This window comes from Somniosus microcephalus, chromosome 4, assembly GCF_052327205.1.
Source record: "Somniosus microcephalus isolate GS21.2 chromosome 4, FLI_Smic_1.0, whole genome shotgun sequence".
Classification (NCBI taxonomy): domain Eukaryota; kingdom Metazoa; phylum Chordata; class Chondrichthyes; order Squaliformes; family Somniosidae; genus Somniosus; species Somniosus microcephalus.
Genome location: NC_140990.1, coordinates 136,674,443 through 136,700,798, shown reverse-complemented (window position 1 = coordinate 136,700,798; position 26,356 = coordinate 136,674,443).

Genomic DNA, 26,356 nt, shown 5'->3' with positions numbered 1-26,356 from the left:
GGATGGTCCAACACTCCGCTGAAACGGTAGAAATCAGGTCCAGACTAAGGCATTAAGCTGCGATCGGTTTTAATCATCAAGTGGTGGGTTTAACCCAGGGAATCACTGCAAGAAGCGGCGTGATTTTAGAATTTACACAGGTCTCAAAATGCAATATCCGGACACCGACTTTTGGGCGGCATGAATTTAACTAACTAGTCCGGATGTAGCCGAGGCAAATCCGAAACTCGAGGTTTGATTTGACAGGGGAGCAGTTAGCACGGGTGACAACAGCAGATAGAGGCTCAATGTGGTGAATCGGGATTGGTGGAAATCACAATTGGAAGTTTACGTACAGAAGGATGCCATTCGTCCCATCATGTAATGTGCCGGTCGAAATAGACAGCTAGTCTGATCCCACTTTCCATCTTTCGATCCCTATCCTTACAGGTTACTACACTGCATATCCAAGTACCTATGAAATGAGGGTCTCTGGCCCCACCACCCTCGGTGAAAATTTCTAAACTCTAATCCTTCTCTAAAGACTTTCAATCTGTTCCCACTGGTTATTGACCTCCAACTGAAATAGGTCCGTCCTATCCATTATCTAGACCCCTCAGTTTATACACCACAATTAAATCTTTTCCAGAGAAAACAACCCCAGCCCATCCAATTATTCCTCATTGCTAAAGTGCTCCAGCCCCGTCAACATCCTCGTAAATCTCCCTTGGACCGTCTCTAGCGCAATCACATTTCCTTTAACGGTGACCCCCAAAACTATACCGTGATCTAGCTGTAGCCCAACTATTGGCAAGGGAAACAAGACAAGCCCTGTTCCTGGGACTAGGGACAGGGTCACTGGTCAAGGCTTGGAAGCTAAGCAAAGCCAGGCCTGGTTAGTACCTGGAGGAGTGACCATCAGGGAAGACCAGGTGCAGAAGGTCATGGAAGGAGCCCCGAGGGGCGGTTGGTGAGAAGGTCACGGAAGGAGCCCCGAGGGGCGGTTGGTGAGAAGGTCACGGAAGGAGCCCCGGGAGGGGCGGCTGGTGAGCAGGCCCGGGCGTTGGGCTGAAGATTGTCGGACAGGAGGAATGGTGGAAATGGAATGGCGGTGCGCACAGACGCAGCGGCTTTGCTTCTCCCAGGACGGTGCTATTTACGTTTAATGTTAATGTTATTTGTACTGGACTCATGGGAGCTTGCAAGATCACATTTCGTTGTTCATGTACTTGTGCATTGTACAATGACAATAAAGTTGAATTATTATTATCAGAACCGCGACCGTGAGAAAGAACAGTTGCAACAGGAGCCACGCATTTATCCCACTGATTCTCTTGGTTAAAATGCACCGCCCTAAGTCATGGGGAAGCTGGACACTGAAGGAACAAGCCCAGTTCGGACCGACGTGTTTGCAACTTACTTGAGAACTGTGGGAGTTAGAGGCTGAGTCAGCTTGGGGCGCCAGGGGACCACCACCACGTGACCGCGATCACCTCCCGATTGTTGGACTGCAGCAATCCTGCCGGAAGAGCGCGATTCATTTAACATTCAATCATCTATCAGAGGGAGACCAGCTGCAATAAGGAAGCATTATATGGAACCAAGTGAAACCTGTTGGTTATGAATACCATATTCAGTTAGTCCTGACTGTGGGCGTTAACTACCTGGTGAATCGGCCACTATTTTGGAAAGGAACTCTAGCTTTATTTACCGAACAAATTACTGGTGAAGTCCAGATATGAGCAACTGGCGGTGGGAGAAATTACGACCAAGACCAGCCAGTTCTCAAAGGAGACCAAATTGGGCAGGTGCGGGAAGCCAGCCGATTTCTGGCCATATTTTAAAGCGGCTCAATGAACCGCAGCCCCCGGGATGTAACCAGGCTGAATTAACAAGGCGAACCTTCAAACAGCATCGAGCTGACCGTTCCACTTGCAGCCAGTGAATTGTAAAGTGAGGAGCCGCCAGAGCAAGGCCGAGTCACGATATCCAAAGAGTTAGAGAGTCTGCGCCTATTCTTTCGTCGTGCAGTCCAGTTAGTCCCACTCCTCCATATCCATGCAATATTATCCCTACAAGTATTTATCCAATTCTATTTAAGGCTACTGTTCAATCGGCACCCACCATCCTAGCAGGCAGTGCATTCCAAATACTAACCACTCGTAAGAGTTTCTCATGTCGCCTCTGGTTCTTTTGCCAATCACCTTAAATCTGTGCCCTCGTGAGCTACCCTTCAGCCATTGGAAGATGATTCTTTTTCTAAGCCCTTTATTGTTAAACACTATCAAACAGCCTATTAGCCTCCTCTGCTCCAAGAAGAACCACCTCAGCTTCACTATCCAGTTAACTGCAATTACTCCTCCCTGGAACCAATGTTAAATCTCGTCTGTACCCTTAAGGACTTTCACATCCTTCCTAAAGTGTGGTGACCAGAACTGGACGCAATAGTTCCATTGTGGCTTAACCAGCGCTTTATAAAAGTTCAGCATAACTTCTTTACTTTTATACTCAATACCTCTATGAAGCCCAAGATCCCATATGCTTTGCTAACCACTCAATGTCCTGCCACTTTCAGGGGCCTAAGCACACTAACTCTGTCCCTCCACACTTTGTGTCAAGTGTATATTGCATCTGCGTTCCTTCTGCCAAAATGCACCACCTTACTCTTTTGTTATGGAGGTTCGCCCTAGATTGGAAACCCAAATCCCAAAGAATTAAACTGTGTTGCCTTAATACACAAATAACACTGTATTTCCACCATCACTCTCCTGTTATGGAGGATCTCCCTAGATTGTGAATCCAAAACCCAGAGATAGAAACTGAAATCCTGCTATCTTAATACACAAATAACAATGGGGCAGTAATTCCTCCCCAAACGCTGAAAACCGGCATTTCCTCTCTAACCCAAGAGTTGAAGAGGCTAGCGCGTGCGTCTTGGATTTCCTCTGTTTTGGGGGATTTGCGCATGTGTAAAGGCCTTGGGTCTTTACGCTTGTAAAAAGCACACGTAAGTATTTATTTTTACAGGTATGTGGTGTTTTAGTGCAATTTGGAATTTTTTTTCCCACAGGTTTATTATTTTAAAGCATCTACAATACGATAAGTTTAGTTTTAGACCCTTTTTATTACAAATTTATTTTTTTCAAAAAAAAAATTATTGTTTAAATTATTTTTTTTTACTTATTTATATTAATTTAAGGATTGGGATGTTTTTTAAATTTTTATTTAAAGTTTAGATATTGTTTTGGGCCCCCGTAGTTTTCATGAGTTTGGCAGTTCTTACTCTCAAACTCATGAAAGAACCTTCCCCTCCCCTGATTGGTTGTACATTGCTCAGCTGATCCCAAGCACATCGCACTAACTACGCCGCTGGATCAGGTCAGCACTGAACCGGGCCTGTGACAGGAAATGCAAGCAGGCCCGGGCTTCAGATGTCAGCGCACAGGGTGAGTGCAGATAGGGGGCTTCCACGCGCGGCAAGCCCCCGACACCAATTCTGGGCCAATGTATTGCCACCATCACTCTATTGTTATGGAGGATTGCCCTAGATTGGGAACTGAGATCCCGGAGATTTAAACTGAGATCCTTCTGTCTTAATGCACAAATAATGTATTTCCAGCATCACTCTACTGTTATGGAGGCTCGCCCTAGATTAGGATCCCAAATCCCAGAGAACTAAACTGCGATCCTGTTGTCTTAATACACAAATAACAATATTTTTCCAACACCATTCTCTTGTTATTGTGGATCGCTCTAGATTGGGAACCCAAATCCCTGAGATTTAATTTGACATCCTGCTGTCTTAATACACAAGTAACAATGTATATCTGTAGTGTATGTACCCGTCTACCTTGAAGAGAACTATTGTATGTAACCGTTCACCTTTAAGAGAACTATTTTAGGTGTGGCACTACTTTGTTTGGCTTCTGTATACTGGAGTACCGACGGTGACCACACCAGTATATAAGTGTTGTGACAGGATTTATTGGGCAGATTCGCCCTGACCTTCGAATAGTAAAGTCCTGTTTTAAGTTACTCTGGTAGTCTGTGTATTAATTAACTAAACAACCCACAGACTTTACAGTGGCGACGAGTCCGATCATACCCTGCGGCAACAATACTTCCGAAGCAGTTAACGAGCGTCGAGAAGAGGCAACCGCCCTCGTCGTTCTGCTGGGAGAAAACTCGAGGCTGCAGAACTAGAAAGGAGGAAGAATTTAGAGACAAAGACTTCCATCAGCAACAGACACTGACTGTCCCTTCTGCCACGGTGAGGAGTGAGCCGATCAGCACGAGAAGCAAGGCGGCCACGGTGACTGAGAGTAAGGGAAAGTAAAAAGAATAACCGGAGGATAAGGGCGGTGCACTCGACCACGGTCAAGGGGGAAAGGAGCCGGACAGAAGTCGGGTCCAGAGGCGCTGAGACTGGGGCAGCGTGGAGCAAGGAAGCCGCGGTACAGACAGGCTGGGGGACGCAACGGCGTCGTGAGACAGCTAGACCGCAACCGGCGAAAAAGGCCGGGCAGCGACCGAAGCCACGAAGCGCTGCGACCGGGAACATAGGCGCGGGAAGAGATAAACTCAGCCGCAGCCGGGGAGGGAAGCACTAGACTGCGAGAGGGCTGGGAGGCGCGATTGGGAGCCGAGCGAGCGGGAGAGGCAGAGCCGACCAAGGGAGACTGAGCGAGAGCCAGTCCAGCGGCTGAAACTGTTCTCCGTCAACGGGGTGTACCCAGCGCCGGTAGAGCCGAGCGAGCGGGAGAGAGACAGAGCCCGAGCAAGGGAGACTGAGCGAAAGCCAGTCCAGCGGCTGAAACTGTTCTCCTTCAACGGGGTGTACCCAGCGCCGGTAGAGCCGAGCGAGCAGGAGAGAGACAGAGCCCGAGCAAGGGGAACTGAGCGAGAGCCAGCCCAGTGGCTGAAACTGTTCACCGTCAATGGGGTGTACCCAGCGCCGGTTGCCCTGCCGAGAAAAGGGAAAGCACTGAAGCCGACGCGCAGGCTGTGAACCTGAAAGCCAGCGGCCGTCGCCCGTGGGGAAAGTGTACCCCTTCCACCAGGGAAGAAACGCGGTAAGCCGCCATTAGGTGGGGAAGGAGACAGAAGCAGGAAACTGCCATTGAAGTGGGTGGGGAGGGAAGATAAGCGCGGGAAACCGCCATTTTCGCGGGAACCGCCATCTTGAAAAAAGAAAAATTTTTAAGAAATAATTCGTGGTGTTTAGCAGGAAGAGAGGAAGATGCCTAAGCGTGGTAACATCAATGATTTTAATTCCGAGGTAGAAGACTGGGCCACGTATGTGGAACGCATTGAGATCTATGGTGAGGCCAATAAAATAGAAGAAGATGACAAAGCTATAACCTTGCTAAACTCGATGGGCGTGAAGACATACGGGCTCTTGAAGCATCTACTATCATCAGCTAAACCGGCGGATCAGACTTTCGATGATATTGTGGCTGTTCTGAAGGATCACTTGAACCCCACACCGTTGATGTTGGCGGAACGATTCAAATTCTATGCGAGAACGCAACGGAAAGACGAAAGCAACGCAGAATACTTGGTCGAACTGCGTAGACTAGCGAAATACTGCCAGTTTGGAGGGAATCTGACAGAGGCATTGCGAGACAAGTTCGTGTGCGGATTGGCAAAGGAAGGAACGCAAAAGCGACTACTCGAAGAGAACGACCTTACACTTGACAGGGCTGTCCTTATTGCAGCATCGCACGAAGCCGCAGCGAAGGGAACTGCAGAAATGCAGCTAAAGACAGCGGCACTCAGTGTGGATCAAATTACCTCGACAACAACAAAATGTTATCGTTGTGGGAAGACAACACACGACCAGAACCAATGCTGGTTTAAGAACCAGGAATGTAGGAAATGTGGCAAACTGGGTCACATAGCTAAGGTATGCCGGTCAGGGAAGAAGACCAACAACCAAAGGACCAACAACCAAAGGAAGCCATCACAGGAAAAGTACAACAAGATACACAAGGTGGCTGAGAAGAGTTCAGACGAACAGAATTCGGACTCAGACCCAAACGGCCAGGAGCTGGGTAGTCTGAGAATTCACAATGTGAGTAAGGAAGCTGACCTACAAACTATCTGGGTCATGCTAAAAATAGCTGGAGTCCAAGTGAAAATGGAGTTAGACACTGGCTCAGCTCTATCAGTCATAAATCGAAGGGATTACCACCAGCTATTCTCACATATACCCTTAAGAGATACCAAGTTCGTATTGCAGACATACACAGGGCATAAAGTATACCCCATGGGAAAGATAAGAGTCAAGCTGAGAGATAGGGGTAAAGAACACCCAAGAATGAACTTATACGTACTACCTGAGGGAGGACCACCACTTCTAGGATGGGAGTGGATCAAGAAAATAGACATGGAATGGCACTATCTAAAAGCCATAACGAGTGAGGACTCGGTGCAGACAATCAGCTCAGATTCTGAATCGGATGACGATAAGACCAACCCAAATGTGAAAGACAAGGCTAAAATGGACTTGCCGACTAAGGTTGGAAAAACGAAGGCATGCAGAAAGGCTTATGCTCCAGAGAAGAACAACGTTTCAGAACAGATCTCCACCGAACAACGACAACATAGTTTGACAGAGAATTCTGAGACTGTTCAGTTTAAGGACATATCCATGACAGAAGAACACCGAGCTCGGACTCAACTTTATTTCAAATTACGACAACAATTAGAACAATTGAGTTACCGTCTCGTACAAGAGATGAAAACAATGAAAAAGTTCTATGACACCGAATGGGAGAATCTGGAAAGACAACAAAAGCAGCTAGCTCAAGCAGAGAGCGACCATAGAGCCATCGTGACCAATCACCGATCACATCTCCCTTATGATGTTCAGGAGTTAGGATATTTGCAGAAAGAAGCAAATGAAGAGGAATCTTCAGGAAGCCAGGATTTTATTCCAGTTCTTCTCTACGACCCCTTACAAGCAGAGTTTGAGAAGTTGAAGGAACAGTATGAACAGGCCCAGGCTACAATCCTGGAGGGGGTTAACTCGGCAACCTCCGAAAAGCTAGTTTCAATGGAAGCTTATGAGCAACTAAAGGTTGAACATGAGCAAGAAGCCCAAAGGCTGCAGGAAATTCTTGATGAGCTCAAGGCCAAGACAGACTCATTGGTAGAAGTTCCATGCATAGATGAGAAATTAGAGGTGAAAGACATGGCAGAACATGAAAGTCAAGATGTCCAAGAACTCATAAAAATATTGAAGGAAACCCAAGACAAATATGAGGCGGCAATGACCGAGGTTCAACAACTTGAAGAACAGATTCAACTGGGAATTCTTTCAGTGAAAGAAAAGGCAACTGTAAGAAACACAGAGACTGTAAGAATGGCCCCTGAACATGAGCTAGAGAGCATCAAGGCACAACTTCTCCGAGCGCTTAAAGCCAAAGTACAAGAGGAAAAAAAGGTGAAAGCATTGGAGGAAAAGGTGGATGAAATGGAGAAGACTCTGATCCACAGGGTCCGCGGGGAAGAGTTAACGGTCAGCCAACTCCTTCATATGCTGAGAGATAAGACTCTGCAATGGGAACCATTTGAACACGAGCTTCAATCTTCAAAGGGAAGGGGTTCGGAGCTCTCAAAAGTTTGGGGAATAGTTGAGGTTGCAACACAGATTTTACGGGGCTGCCGAAAGTACGCTGAATCACGTCAATGTGAACTACAGAATGTTGAAACAGCTGCTCCAGTAGAAGGATTGAATAGCCCGATCAATCAATCCCCGATGGAAGGGGAAGTATTGGAATCACAAATGAGGTCATTAGTGAAGGATTGGCAGGAAACCCAGGAAGAGCGGGATGAATATGAACGCATGAAGAAGTCTCTTCAGGAAAGATGTCTAGGGAGGGAACAACAGTCGGCTAACGTCCAGTTGGGTAAGGAAGAAGTAGCAGGCCCTCTCGCTAAACTAGCTCAGGACGACACCGAATATTACCATGACCTGTTGAGTGACACGGAATATTACGATGACTTGGTCTGCCCAGCTTGTGATGAAAACTGTCAAAGTGCAGAAATCAGGATGAAGCACTTAAAGCCTAAGGAACATAGGGAGATGGTGGCGCTACAGCTGGCAGCGGATAAGGGAGCCCCGAGAGTCTCCAAGAAGCAGAAAGGAAAAAGACGAAGCAGAAGACGATAACCATATAAATCATTATCACTTCTATCAGATCATGCACGTGGGCCCTACGAAGGGGGCCAAATCAGTTGGAAAGTAGGAAAAGTCACCAAGGCACTGCAGCTGTTTGTAAAAGTCAGCACTGCTGGTTCAGCAGGACGGAAGTTTAAGCTGTTAAGCCAAGGGAAAGACTATTGGATGAGTCACACTAGAAATGTGAACCAGCTACACCACAGAGATGTTGTTCAGACCGAGTCAAGACCAGAGACTGAATCTGTGAACTGTTCCCGCAGAGACTGAATCTGTGAACTGTTTTCCGCAGAGACTATATCTGTGAATTGTTTTACATGAAGTTGATTATATGTTATGTTTAATGGGGAATAAGTATGTTGTAAGCTAAAAAGGGAGGATTGTAGTGTATGTACCCGTCTACCTTTAAGAGAACTATTGTATGTAACCGTTCACCTTTAAGAGAACTATTTTAGGTGTGGCACTACTTTGTTTGGCTTCTGTATACTGTAATACCGACGGTGACCACACCAGTATATAAGTGTTGTGTCAGGATTTATTGGGCAGATTCGCCCTGACCTTTGAATAGTAAAGTCCTGTTTTAAGTTACTCTGGTAGTCTGTGTATTAATTAACAAAACAACCCACAGACTTTACAATATCCACCATCACTCTATTGTTATGGAGGTTCGCCCTATATTGGGAATTCAAGTCCCGCAGATCCAAACTGAGATCCTGCTGTCTCAGTACACAACTAACAATGTATTTCCACCATCACTCTACTGTTATGGAGGATCGCCCTAGATTTGAACTCAAGTCCCGGAGATCTATAACGAGATGCTGCTGTCTTAATACACAAATAACAATGTAGTCCCACCAACACTCTACTGTTATGGGGGGTTAGCCTGGATTGGATACTCAGATCCCGGAGTTCCAGGCTGAGATTCCTCCCTCTGATTACAGGGACTTTATTTCCACCTTCACTCTACCAATTATGCTACAAATAACCTTAGTAGGGAGAAAGGCTCGGGTACCCAATAGCTGTCGGCGCCATTGGAACTGCTCGGTTTTGCATCAGAGCAGGGAAGAAAACTGGAAAAAAGTTAAAATTCTGTGGTAACTGCGCGAATAATGGAAAACCAACACAACACTCAAAATCTAAACAGTTATCCCAGATTTCTGAGATATATTGGGTTACATTGAAATAGGTTACAACATTCTGTAGTTACAACCAGGTGAAATAATTGACGTGAAGAGCCAAGAGGAAACGATTTAAACTGAGCCCAGGTTAAATAGGCGACCGCTCCTTGGAACTTTTACTGAATAGAAATGAATGGGGATAAACGAAGTATAAAAGATGTTGAGATATTAGCCTCGATAGTTCTTGTGATTCCGCTGATCATCAGCCACAAGCAGTGACCCTGCTGCCGAGTGGGTGATGGCAGTAAATGCGTACGGTCCTGGAACCACCGAATGATCGAGCGGTAGGTACCGCCCTGTGGCCTTCCCCACTACCAGTCTAATATCAATGATCGGAGTGAAGTGTGACACAGTTCCAAGTGTTGGTGTTGGACATGGATGGCGAGCGGTATGTTCCGCCCTGTGACCTTCCCCACTACCAGTCTAATAACAATGATCGGAGTGAAGTGTGACACAGTTCAAAATGTTGGTGTTGGACATGGATGGCGAGCGGTGTGTTCCGCCCTGTGACCTTCCCCACTACCAGTCTAATAACAATGATCGGAGTAAAGTGTGACACAGTTCAAAATGTTGGTGTTGGACCTGGATGGCGAGCGATGTGTGCCGCCCTGTGGCCTTCCCCACTACCAGTCTAATAAAAATGATCGGAATGAAGTGTGACACAGTACAAAATGTTGGTTTTGGACATGGATGGCGAGCGGTGTGTTCCGCCGTGTGAACTTTCCCACTCACAGTCCAATTAAAATAATCGGAGTAAGGTGAGACACAGTTCAAAATGTTGGTGTTGGACATGGATGGCGAGCGGTGTGTTCTGCCCTGCGACCTGTCCCACTCGCAGTCCAATTAAAATTATCGGATTGAAGTGAGACACAGTTCAAAATGTTGGTGTTGGACATGGATGGCGAGCGGTGTGTTCCGCCGGGTGACCTTCCCCACTCCCTGTCCAATAGACTGTAAACCAGGAAGACATATTTAGAATCTCCCGGCAGCACTCGGCCTAAAACACACGGGAAAAATAATAATCCTAAAATAATATTAATCATATTTGAATGTAAAGTTTAAAAAAAAATCTAAAACAGCGCCTTAGACAAGCAATGGGCAGTCGATAGCAGAGATGGGTTGACTCTATACCAAGACACACGTTACATCACCAGTTACATGGCGACAGCAGCGAGACAGCTCAAAATGATCGGTAAAATGAATCAGTGATCGCAGTGACTTACCCGGGACACCAAAAGCTGCGAGAACAGGATAGTAAATGGCGTAGACTGGCCCCGTCACTTGTCCGAGCATTTCTCCAGATCCTCTATCAGCTCGCTTCGAGTGTAGACGAGAATCTGAATCTGCTGTGTGAAATATTCGACGGTCCCTCATTTATACTTGTTGGAATCCTCCAGTGACACAAATAGTCCGAATCACCATTTATGTTAATTGCAGTTATTTGAACAAACAGATCACGTCACTCAGTTTCACTTCATTGTTTTAATAACAATGGAAGGGTGTTTCTTAATTTAAAAGAAAACACCCAAATTCCACAATGATAGTTTCATCCAGCGCTTCGGAAAACAATCGGCCCCAAAGGCTCCGGTCTCGGAACAACAAACGCACGAATTGTTCTTGCTGCTGATTTCTGACCAAAGGCCTCGGGCTGTCGGCTTCCGGCTAAGCATAAAATCATAGAAACTTACAGCACTGAAGGAGGCCATTCGACCCATCATGTCCGTGCCGGCCGACAAAGAGCTATCCAGCCTAATCCCACTTTCCAGCTCTTGGTCTGTAGCCGTGTAGGAGACCGCTCTTCAATTGCATGTCCAAGTAACTTTTTAAATGTAATGAGGGTTTCTGTTGTTTTTAACAAAGCTGCCTCTATCACCCTTTCAAAGAGTGAGTTCCAGAAACCTAGCACCCTCTGAGTGAAAAGAATTCTCCTCAACTCCCCTCTAAACCTTCCACCAATTACTTAAAATATATGCCCCCTGGTTATTGTCCTCTCTGCTAAGAGAAATAGGTCCTTCCCATCCACACTATCTAGGCCCCTCATAATTTTATACACCTAAATTAGGTCTCCCCTCAGCATCCTCTGTTCCAAAGAAAACAACCCAGCCTAATCCATCGTTCCTCATAGCTAAAATTATCCAGCTCAAGCAACATCCCTGAAAATTTCCTTTGCACCCCCTTTAGGGCAATCACATCCTTCCTGTAATGTGGTGGTAGAACTGCACGCAGTATTCTAGCTGCGGCCTAACTAGTGTTTTATACAGTTCAAGCATAATCTCCCTGCTCTTATAATCTATGCTAATAAAGGCAAGTATCCTGTATGCCTTCTTAACCACCTTATCTACCTGTCCTGCTACCTTCAGGGATCTGTGGACATGCACTCCAAGGTCTCTCTGATCCTCTGCACTTCTCAGTGTCCTACCATGTATAGTGTATTTCCTTGCCTTAATAGCCCTCTCCAAATACATTACCTCACACTTTTCCAGATTGAATTGCATTTGCTACTGTTCTGCCCACCTGACGAGTCCATTGATATCTTCTTGCAGTCTGCAGCCTTCTTATTCATTATCACCCACAATGGCCAATTTTGTATCATCTGCAAACTTCATAATTATACTCCATTACCAGTTCCTGCTTTCCGATAAAACGAAAGCAGTGGTTTTAACCTGAAATTGTTGAACTCGATGTTGAATCCAGAAGGTTGAAAAGAGATGTCTTTGCTGATGCTTTTTAATAGATAAAGCACCAGAAAACCAGGAGAACTGCCCCTCTATTTCTCGAATAGTGCCATAGGATCTTTTACATCCACTCGAGAGAGGAGACGGGGTCTTAATTTAAGTTTCTTCTGGAAGATGTCACCTCCGACAGTGCAGCACATCCTCAGTACTGCGCTGGAGTGTCCACCTCAATCATGTGCGCAAATCTCTAGAGTGGGAAATCAACCCGCAACCTTCCGACTTAGAGGTGCCACTGAGGCAAGGTTGAAACTGAATGAATCCTTCATTGTCTCCTTTGAAATTCAGTTTTTTTTAAAGAGTTGCCCGTGCGTAAAGGCCTCCGGTTTGTACGCGTGAAAAAAGCAGACGTAAGTACTTAGGCCTAGAAATTCAGTATAGCCACTTTTGGGGCGGTAAAGTCAGGCGGGCGCTAAAGTTAGCGCCCGCCGGAAAGTGCAGGCCACTTTGCCGAAATTCAGTAGCTTTGGCCAAGGAGTTTGGGCGAGCGCTGAAACTGGCATTACACACCTATCTTTAGGCGCTAAGCCGGCAGTGCGGACTGATAACGCCGAGGCCGGGCGCAGCGCAGGTGCGGTCATGTTTTGATTGACAGCAGACTCCCTGACTCCGGCCAGCTCTTAAAGGGGGAAGGGTCGACTTTGTCTGCAGCCACGCCCTGGATAGTGGAGCCCTGCAGCTAGGCCTGAACACTGCTGGTGGACCCAAATAGCGCCTGAAGCCATGCAGAAGGCCCGTGAACGAGCGCAGCACTTCTCAGAGCATGCTTTGAGGGTGCTGCTTAAGGGTTTGGAAAAGAACAGAGAGATCTTGTGCCCGGACAGTGGCGAGAAGGCTCCCAGGAGGCAGTACAGGAGAGCCTGGAGGGAAATCGCCCAGAGGGTGTCAGCCAACAGCGATGTCCCCAGGACTGGTGACCAATGCCGCAAGAAGTACAACGACCTCAGTCGGTTGGTCAGGGTGAGTACCCTTTCCAGTGTCCTCCTCATCCTTGCATGTGCACCTCACATTATGGGCAAAGGGACCTCAAAGGCCTAATGGCCAGCCCTCATCCCGCAGCTATGGCACTGGCATGATCATCAATAGCACTCTCTGCACTTAACACACTGGCCAAGCTATTCGAGCATGGGAGGCAGTGCACACAACAACAGGGCACCACACTGGCCAAGCTATTCGACCATGGGAGGCAGTGCACACAACAACAGGGCACCACACTGGCCAAGCTATTCCACCATGGGAGGCAGTGCACACAACAACAGGGCACCACACTGGCCAAGCTATTCAACCATGGGAGGCAGTGCACACAACAACAGGGCACCACACTGTACTTAGAGGCCGTCCTTTCTCTTGCAGGCCAAGCTGGCGCGGAATTTGAAGAGCCAGACTGTCACCGGGGGAGGCCGTGCCCAGTTCCAGGAGCTCAGTCAGCTGGAGGAGAGCATGGCTCGACTCATGCATGGCCGGGTGACTGGCCCCGTTGCTATTGGAGATGCCGACCCTGTGCTGGGACCCAATGGTAAGGACATGACCGTTTGGACCTCTCTGGTTCCCCTTGCGCTTCAGATCTACATCCTTTGCCACTGTCCCACCAATGCGCATAATAGCACCACTCATGCCTCCCTCGCTGACGCCCTGTCCTCACTCTAAAGCTACTCTTGTGCCTTCCTGCTTTCAGCTGGTGAGGATGAGGTCCCTGAAGCTGAGAGTGCCAGTCCCTCGGAAGAGGAGGACGACGAGGACCAAGAGGAAGGCGGCACATCGGGGGAACCCTCATCCGCGCCAGGGGATGGCAATGGAGGGGACACGTCTTGCCTGGAGGAGAGCCAGGGGGAAGTGTTGCAGGGGGGTGTAGCTCCTGGGCCCAGTGGCATCCAGGCACGCGGGAAGGGTCGGGCAGCATGGCTGCCTTCTCCCCAGAGGGGGGAAGTTTTGCAGGGGAGGGCAGTTGCTGGGCCCAGTGGCATCCAGGCACGTGGGAAGGGTCGGGCAGCTCGGCGGCCTTCTCCCCAGAGGGAGAGTCCGCCCTCCAGTCCGGAGACAGTCCTCACCCAGGAGGTGCGCCTCCTTGATGAAATGTCCGTGGCCTTGGAGCGGCGCCACAATGAGTTCATGGGGCTTGTGGGACAGTTGCCTCAGGCCATTGAGTCCCTGGCTCATAGTGTGGCCAATTTCGGGGACTCACAGGCCAGGGGTGTCGAGCAACTCGCGGCAGCACAGGCCAGGGTGTCGACCAACTCGCGGCAGCACTGGACGCGAGTCGCGAGCTCATGAGTGGTGCCGTCCAGACACTGGCTGATCTGATGCGGGCACAGACCAGGGCAGTTTGCGCACTCACTTCTGCCACACTCGCTGTGTCACGGAAGCATCGCCAGGGCACCCGCCGCCCTGCTGCGGCACAGCGGTCTGGCCTTCACCAGATTGCTGCGCTTGCTGCAGTGCCAGCCCGGCCGAGTGCCAGTGTCTCTGGCGACCAGCGAGCGCCTGGCATCAGCCAGCTTGCCCCCATTGCTGCAGCCGCCACTGCCACTCCCCCAGCCAAGGTGCGACGAGCTGCTGGAGAGAATGATGCTGGCCAGCCACAGCTGCAGCAGTCAGCAGCCGGCCCCTCCAGGGCCGGACCTCGTCTAGGCCGACCCCCAAGGGCATCTGCCGTCACGCATTGTGCCCCTCAGGAGCCTTCCCCCAGCCTTGCAACACCCACAGAGCCCAGGTTGAGGCGGAGCAACAGGTCAGGCAGGGGCCGGAGAAGCCTGCACAAGGACTCGCCCTCTCGGCACACCAAGTAGAGTGTGTTGCCAACTGTTTTTTTTATATGGGGGTGTTTGTGTTCTGGGGGGGGGTGCTTATTTTGGTTAGGCCGAAGATGAAGGCAAATGTTTTTTTATATGGGGGTGTTTGTGTTCTTGACGGGGGGGGCTTATTTTGGTAAGGCCGAGGATGAAGGCCAATTGGAAGGACAATTTTTGTTATTCCTCCCAAGTTTGCGGGAGTGAGATACGTTTTTGACTGTTTTTTGGGGGTCTTGTCTGTTTTTCTGTTCCATGTGGGAAGGGCCCTGAGTTTGTTAAATAAAGCTTTTTATTTATTCAGCTTGTCCAGGTGTCATGTTTCAAGTGGTTGTTGCGTTAACCGGCTGAGGGCTTGCGGAGCAGCTGCATTCAGGTGCGTTCATTGCCACAAGCCATTCCCTGACAGGGGGCCTAGAAGTGTCATTCAATAAGCCGCCGGCGGACGGCCCTTGGACCTTGTGGCTCCCTCCCGGGCTGGTACTCCTCCTCCTCCTCCTCCTCCTCATGGTCCTCCTGCTCGTCCTCCTGAGGTGGTGGTCCAACGCGAGGTGGCAGTGCCTGAGTCCTGCGGATAGCCAGGTTGTGCAGCATGCGGCAAACAATGACGAACTGGGAGACTCTATCCGGCGAATACTGTAGAGATCCACTGGAACGATCCAGGCAGTGGAACCGTTGCTTGAGGACACCAATCGTTTGCTCTATGATGTTCCTTGTGGCTTGATGGCTTTCGTTGTATGCCTCCTCCGCAGGGGTCCTGGGCGCGCGGAGCGGGGTCATGAGCCATGTACACAAAGGGTAGCCCTTGTCCCCAATAAGCCATCCCCTTGGTGGAGGCTGTGCTTCGAACATGTCAGCCACAGTAGTCTGGCGCAGGATAAATGCATCGTGGCTGCTTCCTGGAAAGCGGGCATTGACAGCTAGGATGCGCTGCCTGTGGTCACACACCAGCTGTACATTGAGGGAATGGTAGCCCTTCCGGTTGCGGTAATCCTCGGCATTGTCGATAGGTGCCCGCATAGCCACATGCGTGCAGTCAATGGCGCCCTGCAGCATGGGGAAGTCGGCGATCCTGGCAAATCCGACAGCACGCTGCTCCTGCCTCTCTAGGGTCATGGGGAAGGAGATGAATTGGTGTCTCCTTGCGAAAAGGGCATCGGTGACCTGCCGGATGCAGCGATGCACGGCGAACTGGGAGATGTTCGCTATGTCCCCAGCAGCGGCTTGGAAGGAGCCGGTTGCATAAAAGTTCAGAGCCACCGTGATCTTCACTTCCACCGACAGAGACGTCCTGCCCATCAGCTGTGGACGCAGATCTCTGTGAAGCAGCTGGCAGATCTCTGCAACCACCTCCCTTCTGAAGCGCAGCCTCTTAACACAATGTGCGGCAGTCATGGTGAGATAGGACACCTGCTGCCGGTATTCCCTGAGTGGTTAAGGCCTATGTTGCTGACGCCTGATGGCCCCTCTGCGTCTAGGCATGGCTGGCCCTCTCACACAGCGTCTGCGATCCCTTCGCACATAATGCTGGAACTGAGGGTTGGAACCCTATGCAGCCCCCATAATAACCTTGCAAACAGTGAAATCACAATGAGTCTAATTTCAAAGCTCTGGCCAGAAGCCAAAAATACCTCTCCTATGTTGTCCCAAATCAGTAAGGTCTGTTCCTTGGTCTCTGTCCAGAAATCCAAAGCACTAAAGTCATTGCAGCAAAATGGCTGGCCTTTATAGTTCAGTCTAAGTGCCCTTTAATTAGCGCTCCCCGAGGCCCGCAGGGCCTCTGCTGCGTTCCAGTTCACAGTTCTTAACAGCGCCACGCCCACATTGGGCGGGCGCCACTGAATTTCCGGTTTGGGGCGCAGAAACAGCGTTGCACGACGAAATGATGTCATAAGCTGCGCGCGCAGCTGAGCAGGCGCAAACACTTTGCGCCGGCGCTAAATGTCAACTGAAGTTGGGCGTAGGCGCAGATCGGCCTGCGCCCGGGCGCTAAGTGCCTAGCGCTGGAAATCTACCCCTCTTATGGCGTTAACGGCTGGCGAACGCAACTGAATTTCTAGGCCTTAGTTTTAAAAGGTAAGTGGTCTATTAATAAAATTTAGAATAATTTTTTCCACAGGTTTATTATTTTTAAAGAATTTACAGTAAGGTCAGTGTAGTTTTAGGCCCGATTTTTAAAAAAATTATTTTTTTCAAAAATTTGATTAATTGTTTAAAATAGTTTTTTTACAGTTATTCATAGTTCATTTATTTAGTGGGATTTTTTTTAACTTTTATTTGAAGTTTAAGTACTGTTTTGGGCGCCCTGAGTTTTCATGAGCTTGACAGTTCTTACATTCAAACTCATGAATGAACTTTTGCAGCCTCCGATTGGTTGCCCAGTGCTCACGTGATCCCAGCCGGCTCATCGAACTAACTACGCCACTGGACCACGCAAGCACAGCGCGCCGGAAGCTGGACCGGGTCACAAAGCAGATATCCACGCAGGCCCAGTCCTCAAATGTCAGTGTGATAGGTAAGTGTAGGTCGGGGGTTTTCACCCACGGGAAGCCCTCGACCCGAATTTCTGGGCCATTCGTGGGCCCCCGATCTGCACTTACCTTGTGCACCAGCAGTTGAGGTCTGGGCTCCTATGGAATTCCGATCCGGGGCCTGGTCCAGCTGCTGGCACACAGTGCTTGCATATCCCAGGGGCGCAGTCAGTTCGATGCATCCCCTGGGATCACATGGGCCATGGGGAGCCAATCGGAGCAGGGAATGCTCCATTCATAAGTCTCGACAAGAAGTGCTGTCAAGACTTATAAATACTACGGCCCCAAAATAGCACTAAACCTTGAAATAATTTTTTTTTTCGTCACATTTTTTAAATAAACTATAAATTACATGAAATAATTATTTTAAAGAATAACACATTTTTGAAAAAAATAATTTTATATTCTAGCAGGGCTAAAAATAAACTTACCTTGCTTTAAAGTATTTAAAAATAATAAACCTGTGGAAAAAGTGTTTTAATTTTAATTAATTCACCACCTACCTTGTAAAAAGCAGGACTTACGCCTGCTTTTTACATTTCTAAATTCTGGAGACTTACCCTCATGGACAAACCTGTAAAAAAAAACTAAGTTTGATGCGCACGCGCAGCATCTCCTGTGCACGCGTTCGACCTCTGAACCCCTGCTTTCAGAGGAACGGAAGTGCCGGTTTCCCATGCATGCGCAGCACATGCAGGACACCGGCACTTCCATCGGGCCTATGGGTGAGTACCCCGTGCGTACTCACCCGTGGAGACCCGAATTTCTGGGCCTATGTGTATTATGTTCATTAAGCATACAGTGCATGCAATACTGTTTAAAAATGGACTTAAAAGACAAGACTTACAGCCACATCTGATAATTGTTGCTTGTGAAGTCGAACCTGTTCCACATGTGAGGTCAGTATCTTAGGTTATTACGAATTCAAATCCTCATTACAAGCAGCAAAGGATTGTGAGTCCAGCAACAATAACTTCCATGTGATCCTGGCCCGAGCGGTTTTATGAACATAAAGAATATAAGAAATAGGAGCAGATGTAGGCCATTCGACCCCTCGAGCCTGCTCCGCCATTCAATAAGATCATCGCTGTTTATCGAGCTCAACACCACTTTCCAGCCTGATCTGCATATCCCTTGATACCCCTAGAGTTCAAATATCTATCTATCTGAGCCTTGAATATGCTGAAAGACTCAGCATCCACAGCTCTCTGGGGCAGAGAATTCCAAAGATTTACAACCCTCTGAGTGAAGAAATTCCTCCTCATCTCGGTGTTAAATGGCAAACCCCTTACCCTGAGACTATGCCCCCGAGTTCTAGACACTCCAGCCATGGGAAACAACCTCTCAGCATCTACCCTGTCAATCCCTTTCAGAACCTTATATGTTTCAATGAGATCACCTCTCATTCTTCTAAACTCCAGAGAGTATAGGCCCATTCTACACAATCTCTCATCATAGAACAGCCCTCTCATCTCAGGAATCAATCTAGTGAACCTTCGTTGTACTGCCTCCAAGGCAAGTATATCCTTCCTTAGATAAGGAGACCAAAACTGTGCACAGTACACCAGGTGTGGTCTCATCAAGGCCCTGTAAAATTGTAGCAAGACTTCCTTACTCTTATACTCCAACCCCCTTGCAATAAAGACCAAAATGCCATTTGCCTTTTAAACATCAAGCTTTAATATAAATTGAATAATAACAGTATTGTTTTTATACAACCATTCTACAGTATCACGAGTGCTCCGAGTGCTGTAACTTTTGAAGGAAACAGGTTCTACCTTCACACTATTCGGCTACCTAGGGCTGCATGTATGCGAATTTATTCTTATCTCCTAGTCACGAATACCACCCTCATGCTGACTCTGTGATAACCGGCTTCAGAGGTGCCACATCCTGTTGCTCCATCATCCTTTATCTTGGTTGTATAGCAATTTCTTCCTCTCAGGTGTGCGTAGGACAACGTGCATGTACAGGTCTCCTTATGGCCTTGTGGGCCTCCATAGTTCTGATTGCCTTCGCATTCTTTCAATTCTACCAGTTGTTGTGATATGTTAGTTATTTAGAAGCTGCTCTCCTTAGCTTGATGACTGTTTCCATGGCTCAGCTCCTTTTGTTCCCAAGGAGATGATAAAGCTTTGCATAGCACCGCCCTCTTTGTTAAATATCCAAATCCAGGCGAGACAGGATACCTGACCAGGAGCTAACACCTGCAACTGCCTTACATTGTTGTTATTGGTAGCTTTATTCTTGTTCCGTAGTATTGCTAATCCACCAAGTGAAACCGTTAAATATAAGTGTGTCTATATTTCTGTATCAGGATAGTAACAGACTTCAGGAGGACAGAGACAGATTGGTGAAATGATCTTTTAGCTAGCAGAATATGTTGAAGAGGTGACTAAAAATGCATACGGGATCCTTGGCTTTATCAGTAGAGGCATAGGGTACCAAGGCAAGGGAGTTCTGCTAATCTTTTATAAAACACTGGTTTTAAGCCCAGCTGGAGTATTGTAGCGAATTCTGGGCACCGGACTTTAGAAAGGATCTCAACGCCTTAGAGAGGGTGCAGAAAATCCGAAACTAGGATCCTAAAGCCAAACAAAGGAAACTACGAAGGTATGAGGAGTGAGTTGGCTGTGATAGATTGGGGAGCTTCATTAAAAAGCTTGATGGTGGATAGGCAATGGCTAACATTTAATGAACGAATGCATGAATTGCAACAGTTATGCATTCCTTTCAGGCACAAAACACAAAAGGAAAAGCGGCCCAAACATGGCTAACAAAAGAAATTAAGGATAGTATTAGATCCACAGAGGCGTCATATAAAGTTGCCAGAAAAAGTAGCAAGCATGAGGATTGGGAGCAGTTTAGACTTCAGCAAAAAAGGACCAGAGATTGATTAAGAGGGAAAAAATAGAGTATGAGAGTAAACTTTCAAGGAACATAAAAGCGCACTGTAAAAGCTTCTACAAGTATGTAAAAAGAAAAGGTTTAGTTTAAACAAATGTAGGTCCCTTACAGTCAAAAACAGGAGATTTATAATGGGGAACAAGGCAATGGTGGAGCAATTAAACAAATACTTCATGGAAGAGGACACAAATAACTTCCCAGAAGTGCTAGGGAACCGAGTGAGAAGGAGGGTTTAAAGGAAATTAGTATTAGTAAAAAAATAGTGCTGGTGTAGGAATGTCTAGTTCCTATCCAAAGACTGAGGTCCACTCAGGTGCTCAAACTAAACGAAGTTTAATGGAAACTAACATGTTTAAACAAGTAACTGCAGGAGAACATCGAGTGTAGGTCTATTCAGTTCGGAGGCTCCATGAGGACTGCTGGCTGGTCTCGTGGTTGACGTCATGACGTCATCACGTTCTTCCCGCCAGTGAGGGATTTTGTGATGTACAGCGTGATGTCATCGTGTTTACCCGTGCTGTTAAAGTAATCACGCTCTGTACAAGTAAACTGTATAAACAAAGATACAAACTCAGGCTGCAGATAACATGTTGTTAAAGGGTTGATAAATGTTGTTAAGATACAAATGATCTGAGTCCTTTTGTGGCTCTGCCACATGCGCCTCCCCAGAGTTGTCTTTAACAGCAAAAGTGAGACAGCGAGGAGGACTGACAAGCCTGTCCGAGCGACTTCTGTAACCCTGGAGTGGAAGCTGATGGCAGGTGATTGAGCAGTCGGGTGCTTATGGTGGATCTGGCATGGTGACTGTGGGCAGTCGGCCCCGTTTTGGTGGTTGAGCGATTTCGACTGGGCGGTCCAGGTCTAAGTGTGCCGGCTTCAGCTGGTCAACCGATATGTGGTCCGGTTTACTTCCGATATCGACCAAAAAGGTTTTGTCTCCCGGCTCTATGATGCAGAAGGGACCAGTGTAAGGAGGCTTGAGTGGGTCCCAGTGAGCGTCGTGGCGGATAAACACGTACTCAGCGCTTTTCAGCTCAGTTGGGACGTGGGAGCTCTATAAGCCGTGCTGCGACGTAGGCACTGGAGCGAAACATCTGGCCGCTTCCTGGTGGCTGACGAATTGATGGGATGTGAACCATGGCTCTGTTGGAGATGGGAGGAAATCCCCTGGTACTCGTAGTTGTTGGCCATATACAAGTTCCACCGAGGACGATTGTAAATATTGTTTTGGCACTGTACGAAGACCCAAAAGGACCCAGGGAAGTCTGTCCACCCATCCCGTGCCTTAAAGACTGGCCCGCAGAGCGGCTTTGAGTTACCTGTGGAATCGCTCGCACAGGCCGTTCACCTGTGGATGATAGGCGGTGCTGCGATGTAGTTTGGTGCTGAGCCCCTGAGCCACAGCATTCCAGAGCTCAGAGGAAAACTGCGGTCCACGATCGGAAGAGATGTCCGCCGGTACCCTGAAATGAGCAACCCAAGAGGAGATGAAAGCTCTGGCCACGTCTGCCAAAGAGGTGGAAACCAAAGAAACTGCATCTGGCCATCAAGTGGTGCGGTCTACCATTGTGAGGATGTGTGTAAAACTTTGAGAAGGTGGAAGCGGCAGCACGAGGTCAACATTCACATGGTCGAATCGACGCTCCGGGACAGCGAAAGTGGCCAATGGAGCTTTAACATGACGCTGTACCTTGGCCTTTTGGCAGACCATGCAGGTGTTGGCCCAGTCGTGGACATCCAGGTGCATACCCCTCCAGAAGAATTTTGATGACATTAGCCTTTGCGAGGCCTTCATGCCAGGGTGTGACAACCCGTGTATGGTGTCGAATACTTTTCGGCACCAGGCGACTGGAACTATAGGGCGGGGAGCTCGCATGGAGACGTTGCAAAGTAGCATGTTGCCTGTGGCATGGAATTTGACATTAGCTGCTTGGAAGCTAGAGGGTCTGGTCCTGTATGCTTGGACGTCTGGGTCCAATGCTTGATCCACAGCCATGAGGGCATAGTCGATTCCGAGTTGGACTGCATGCACAGGCGCACAGGAGAGGCAATCTGCCACCAGGTTGTCTTTGCCGGGCAAATGCTGAATATTCGTGGTGAATTCTGAAATGAACGTCAGGTCACGTTGTTGCCGAGCTGACCACGGTTCAGCGGTCTTGGCCATAGTCTACGTTAATGGCTTGTGGTCCACATAAGCAGTGAACGGACGTCCCTCTAGTAAGAACCGGAAATGGCGGATGGCTAGAAAAAGGGCCAGCAACTCCCGGTCGAAAGTGCTGTACTTTCTTTCATTTCACTATAGTTAACAGCTGAAAAATGCCAGCAGTTGCCACGTCCCATTCACCCACTGTTCCTGCACTGCGCCGATTACGTAGTCTGACGCGTCGGTGGTTAGGGCAATGGTGGCACCTGGAAGCAGGTGCACCAGCATGGTTGCATTGGCCAAGGCACCTTTGTTGTCGACCAATGCTCGGTCCATTTCGGCCATCCGCTGATTGGATCCTTACCGGACTTGGCCTTGAGGGCCTCGTACAAGGGCTGCATAAGCAGAGCCGCCTTAGGGACGAACCGGTGATAAAAATTGACCATCCCGAGGAACTCCTGTAGGGCCCTGATGGTCTGCGGGCGTGGGAAACATGTAACCGCCTCAACCTTCATCTTTAAGGGAATTGCGCCATCTGATGTGATGCGGTGGCCCAAGAAATCAATCCGCTGCAGGCCGAACTAGCACTTGGCCAGGTTGATAATCAAACTGTGTTGAATGAGACGTGTGAAGAGGTTGCGCAAATGGCAGAAGTGCTCCTCTTTGCTAGAGCTGGTGATGAGGATGTCGTCAAGGTAGACGAAGAGGAATTTTAGGTCCCGAAGCATGGAGTCCATCAAGCACTGGAAAGCCTGTGCAGCGTTCTTCAAGCCAAATGGCCTCCGCAGAAATTCGAACAGGCCGAATGGGGTGATGCCTGCAGTTTTTGGGATTTCTTGCGGGTGCATGGGGACCTGGTGGTAACCGCGGGCGAGGTTGACTTTCGAAAAAAAGGTATTTCCCGCCAAATGGGCCGAGAAATCTTGGATATGCGGGATCAGGTACCAATCAGGAGTAGTGGCGTCATTCAGGCGTCGGTAGTCGCCGCATGGCCGCCATCCGCCGCCGGGTTTTGGAAAAGTGTGGAGCGGCAAAGACCAGGGACTATTCGACCAGCGAATAATCCCCAGCCGCTCCATCGTGTCAAACTCCGCTTTTGCAGCTGCGAGGTTGCCGGATTCGTGTCGTCGGGCCCGTGCGTAAACTGGGGGGCCGGTGGTGGTGATGTGATGTTCTACACCATGGTTAGTAGCCGAGGAGGAGAAAGTGGGCCTGGTCAGATCTGGGAACTCTCCAAGGAGCCGAGTGAAGTCGTCTGGAGGTGGGAACGCACAGAAGGCTGTGCGCAGCATGGCGTTAACACAGTGGCATGGGATGGAGTGGAACGTGGCCGTTTTGAACAACCAGCGGTGCCTGACATCGACCAGGGGGCCGTTGGCGCACAAAATATCCGCCCCAAGGATGGCCTGCGTGACTTTGGCTGTGATGAATTCCCAGTGGAAACGCTGGCCGCTGAAACACACCTGGACCCGCCACCTTCCGAAGGTCTGAATGGCCACGCCATTAACCGCCGGGAGGGCGTGGCCGTGGTCCCCAGGTAGTATATCGAGATTTGACGCAGGTAGGATGCTATACTGTGCCCCGGTGTCGCAAAGGAAACGTCGACCAGATAGGGAGTCGGTGATGAAGAGAAGCTTCCCTGACTCTCCAAAGGCCATCGCAGCTGCGGGACGCTCGTTAGACCCGGTCCTCTTTCGCCAGGGTGTCTGTAGATGTTTTTTTTGTGCGAAAAACTGTAGGGAGGGCGGCAGCATCTTGCTTTCGCGCCAAAACGGGCGTGGTAAAAGCAGGATCCCGCTGATTGAAGAGCTGGAGCAGCATTTGTGGGGGATGGGTGCCTCGTGGCCGCGCAGTGCTGTTGTGTCACCGTGAAGATCTTGTGCACTTCGGCAGCAAGCTCCACGCAGTCTGTGACTTTGGACCTGGCTAGGGCAGCCTGAACTTGCTCTGGGAACATAAGAACATAAGAACATAAGAAATAGGAGCAGGAGTAGGCCAATCGGCCCCTCGAGCCTGCTCCGCCATTCAATAAAATCATGGCTGATCTGATCCTAACCGCCAATCCACTATCACAGAACCATCTCCTGAATCAAACCGAATTAGACACATGAAATAGGAGCAGGATCAGGCTACACGGCCCCTGGGCCCGCTCCGCTGCCCACAGGGCCATGACCGATCCGAACCTAGACTCATGTCCAAATTCCTGCCCGCTCCCCGTAACCCTTAATTCCCTTTACTTCTAGGAAACTGTCTATTTCTGTTTTAAATTTATGTAATGATGTAGCTTCTACAGCTTTTTGGGGCAGCATATTCCATGGACCTACCACCCTCTGAGTGAAGTAGTTCCTCCTCATCTCAGTTATGAAAGAGCAGCCCCTTATTCTAAGACTATGCCCCCTAGTTCTAGTTTCACCCATCATCGGGAACATCTTCCCGGCATCCACCCGATCCGACCCCTTCAGAATCTTATATGTTTCAATAAGATCGCCTCTCATTCTTCTGAACTCCAATGAGTAGAGTCCCAATCTACTCAACCTCTCATCATATGTCCATCCCCTCATCCCCGGGATTAACCGAGTGAACCTTCTTTGTACTGACCCGAGAGCAAGTATGTCCTTTCTTAAGTATGGACACCAAAACTGTACGCAGAATTCCAGGTGCGGCCTCACCAATACCTTGTACAACTGAAGCAATACCTCCCTATTTTTATATTCTATCCCCCTAGCAATGAAAGTCAACATTCCATTGGCCTTCTTAATCACTTGCTGCACCTGCATACTAACCTTTTGAGTTTCGTGCACCAGGACCCCCAGATCCCTTTGTACTTCAGTGCTTTCCAGTTTCTTGCCATTAAGATAATAACTTGCTCTACGATTTTTCCTGCCAAAGTGCATAACCTCACACTTTCCAGTATTGTATTCCATCTGCCAAATCTCTGCCCACTTACTTAGCCTGTCGATGTCCCCTTGCAGGTTTTTTATGTCCTCCTCACTCACTACTTTCCCTCCCATCTTAGTATCATCTGCAAACTTTGATATGTTACACTCGGTCCCCTCCTCCAAATCGTTAATATAGATTGTAAAGAGTTGGGGACCCAGCACTGACCCCTGCGGAACACCACTAGTTACTGATTGCCAGTCTGAGAATGAACCATTTATCCCAACTCTCTGCCTTCTGTTAGATAGCCAATCCTCTATCCATGCCAGAATATTACCCCCAATCCCGTGATTTTTTATCTTAAGCAATAATCTTTTGTGTGGCACCTTGTCAAATGCCTTTTGGAAGTCTAAATACATTATGTCCACTGGTTCCCCTTGATCCACCCTATACGTTACTTCCTCAAAGAACTCCAGCAAATTTGTCAAACAAGACTTCCCCTTCATAAAACCATGCTGAATTTGTCCTATTAAATTATGATTATCCAAATGTCCTGTTACTGTCTCCTTAATAATGGACTCCAAAATTATACCTACCACAGATGTTAGGCTAACCGGTCTATAGTTTCCAGCCTTCTGTCTACTGCCCTTTTTAAATAAGGGTGTTACATTAGCAGTTTTCCAGTCTGCCGGGACCTTTGCCGAGTCCAGGGAGTTTTGTAAAATTATTACCAATGCATCCACAATCCCTACCGCCACTTCCCTCAAGACCCTAGGATGTAAGCCATCAGGTCCAGGTGATTTATCCGCCTTGAGTCCCATTATTATACCGAGTACCACTTCCTTAGTGATTTTGATCGTGTTTAGCTCCTCCCCCCCTTTAGCCCCCTGTTTGTCCAGTGTTGGGATATTCTTAGTGTCTTCTACTGTAAAGACTGATGTAAAATATTCATTCAGTGTTTTTGCCATCTCCATATTTCCCACCATTAATTTCCCAGTCTCATCCGCTAAGGGACCAACATTTACTTTAGCCACCCTTTTT